The following is a 3215-nucleotide window of genomic DNA, read 5'->3' as shown; positions in this document are numbered from 1 at the left end:
AATTACAAGGGAAACAGTGTTATAAGATATTGGAGTAAACCAAGTTCAGATATCGAGAAAATCTAACTAATCATTTCGTGAAAGCGCCACTCCATAAATTTTGGTTGTTAATTGTGTGGAGGTGAATGTTTTTGAACAACATTGTTGAATGAAAAATGGAGTTAGCAAAACAAAGTGATTATTAGCCTAGTCATAAGTTTCTCTCTTTTATTTTTTGTGACAATAATAAATAATTGGCTGGTATGGATTTTCTGTGGTGGGCCAGATTAAGCCTAGAGAGCATTTTGAAAGCTTTACGTCTCATGCAGATTTATCGAAAATGCACACTCTGGATCATCATCCTCAATGGCCTACCACCTGATTTTTAATTTTATATCAAGATATGATATTGATATTTACGAATCCAAGGAAAAAGGAAATTAGGTACCATATTAAACAATTCAATTAGTCTTTACTTAGCTTTTCTGCATTTTCTCATCATATCTATCTGTCTGCGCTTGTCACTTGTCAGTGTCTGTCTCGCTAATCAATTACAAAACCTGCAGAACTGCACATGCATTTTTTAAGCAACAGGGTCATTAGTTACTTAAGAGCATCTTTCAGGTCTTGAAGTTCAGTCTGTCCGGAAGTGTCAACTTATCTAAGATTAGTTTCCATGGCTTCTTCAGAAGATCGTAATAAGCTTCATTTTGTTTTATTTCCTCTGATGCAACAGGGTCATATGATCCCTATGATAGACATGGCAAGACTCTTTGCAGAGCGCAACATTATCGTCACCATAGTCACTACACCTGCCAACTCTATGAGATTCAAAAACGGAGTTGATCGTTCTGTTGAAGCTGGCCTTTCTATCCAGCTTCTTATTCTTCCATTTCCATCTGCTGAAAAAACAGGATTACCTCAAGGATGCGAGAACATTGATGCTCTCCCTTCGCTGGAGTTGGCAAATAAATTCCTTAACGCAACGACTTCGTTACAAGAACCATTTGAACAGTCATTTGTAGATCTGAAACCTGTCCCTTGCTGGATAATTTCAGATGGCTTTCCCGTGGACGGCTGAGATTGCTGATAAGTTCAAAATTCCTAGAATTTGTTTCTATCAGCTGTGTTCCCACAACATTCTCCAATCGAAAATTCTAGAGAGCTCTACATTAAGTCTGTCAGAGCCCTTCATTGTACCAGGCTTGCCTGACCAAATCAAAATTAGAAAAGCACTATTACCAAGAACCTTGTATCAAAGTTCAGAGGATCTAAAAGATTTCTGCGATCAAATAAGAGAGGCTGAGCGGACAGCATACGGCGTGGTGGTGAATAGTTTTCAGGAATTGGAGACTCTATATGCAGAAGAGTATCTGAAAGCAAAATTTGGAAAAGTGTGGTGCATTGGTCCAGTATCTCTATGCAACAAGGAGATATTAGACAAGGCTGAAAGAGGTAACAAGGCGTCCATTGATGAGAACAAATGTCTGAAGTGGCTAGATTCGAAAGACCCATGCTCTGTTGGCTATGCTTGCTTTGGAAGTTTATGTACCTTAACATCGTCTGAAATGATTGAGCTTGCCTTGGGGCTAGAAGCATCAAAATGTTCATTTGTTTGGGTGATTAGAGGTGGAGAGAGGCATCCAGAGTTAGAAAGTTGGCTACACAAAGAGAATTTCGAGGAGAGGAACAAAGATACAGGACTACTGATTAAGGGTTGGGCACCACAAGTACTAATTCTGTCACACAGATCAATAGGAGGATTCTTAACGCATTGTGGTTGGAATTCGACAGTGGAAGGAGTTTGTGCAGGTGTTCCATTGATAGCTTGGCCTACAGGCGGAGAGCAATTCTTTAATGAAAAACAGATTGTACAAGTTCTAGATATAGGAGTGAAGGTGTGAGTGGACGGTATTCTTGCTAGCGATACAAAATTGATTGAGAAAGAGAAGAAAGTCTTAGAGTCAGCAAAGAATAAGGGAGATGTGGTTGTGGAGAAGGCAGTAAATAAAATAATGGAAGAAGGCAAAGAAGGAGAAGAGAGAAGAAGAAGAGCAAGAGATTTTGGAAGGAGAGCAAAGAAGGCCATGGAAGAAGGTGGATCTTCTCACTACAACATGACACTCCTCATAAAAGACATAATGCAGTTCCAAGCCAAACGGGAACAACCTTACCAAGTCTAGAAGACTTCATAAAAAGAGCGTTTTTAGAGACATTACCTTAGACCTTCTGCTTTCCCATGTTCTTCATTTTATTGAGAAGTAATATGCTGTTGTTTCTGACAAAATTCAACTTCATTTCAAAGAAGATTAAGCTTCTATTAGCTAAAACCTGACAAAAAGAAACATATATGATGGAACGAAAAACAGGAAAAACAAGAAATAACCATAGATGATTATAAGACAAGTTTAATGAATCTGGTCAGGCAATGCACTTGATTTTTGATAAATGAAACTTTCAGTTTTTTACATCGACAATTATTTTTGTGGGCTGTTTCACATACAAACTAAACTTAGAATTTCATTTTGTCGATAATCAAATTACTTTTTCTGGTAAGTTTTGCTGTCAGGTCCAATATCGCGTGAACCAGTGTTTACATAAGGCCCTCGAAAAGTTGCCTGAGGCGGCAATGGTTTTGACGAGTCAATTACAGGCTTCCCGTCATCCCTCCTTGATGTACTGCATAACCATGATAGTCAAGTGATGCTTACAAAACAAAAGGCATGAACACACTAAAAGCTGTTACAAACTTTTTCACTTACGCCATGTAGAAAGGAAATGCTAATCCAGCAGCCGCAAAAACTACTAAACCTGTAGCAAGGACAGCGTTTCGCGACATTGAGATGCCAACCTGTTCATGAAACACATTAAATAACAATCCACTGCCATCCTTCAGACTGTAAAGTGAAGATTGCAGTCTCAGTTCAAATAACAATAGCTTTCCTATAGAATCAAGAGAAATCACTGTTCTTTGGGTCTACCTTGAAGGATCATAGCTTCAGAGGATACCAACAAATATTCCTAGAACTGCTAGTGTCTCCAAATATCAAAAAAGTTTCCTCTACCTACTACTCATGTAATGAAATGACTGATTTACCAAGAAATTCAACTGAAATACTAATAGTATTCACCAACTTCTCATCGAGCAGAAAATAACTTCTTGATTTCTATTTTTGGTAAGCAAAACAGTCACAAGTTCCCATACCTTGTTTCTCTGTTTGAAATTCTCCAATAAA

General features: G+C 38.1%; 1 pseudogene; it reads left to right on the top strand.

Moving 5' to 3' along the window:
• The first annotated feature begins 497 nt into the window (after positions 1 to 497).
• On the top strand, positions 498 to 2577 carry LOC113309202 (annotated as a pseudogene).
• The last annotated feature ends 638 nt before the right edge of the window (positions 2578 to 3215 follow it).

Source organism: Papaver somniferum, chromosome 9 (genome assembly GCF_003573695.1).
Source record: "Papaver somniferum cultivar HN1 chromosome 9, ASM357369v1, whole genome shotgun sequence".
Taxonomy (NCBI): domain Eukaryota; kingdom Viridiplantae; phylum Streptophyta; class Magnoliopsida; order Ranunculales; family Papaveraceae; genus Papaver; species Papaver somniferum.
Note: the sequence above shows the minus strand (reverse complement) of the source record. Positions and strands in the feature narration are given on the sequence as shown.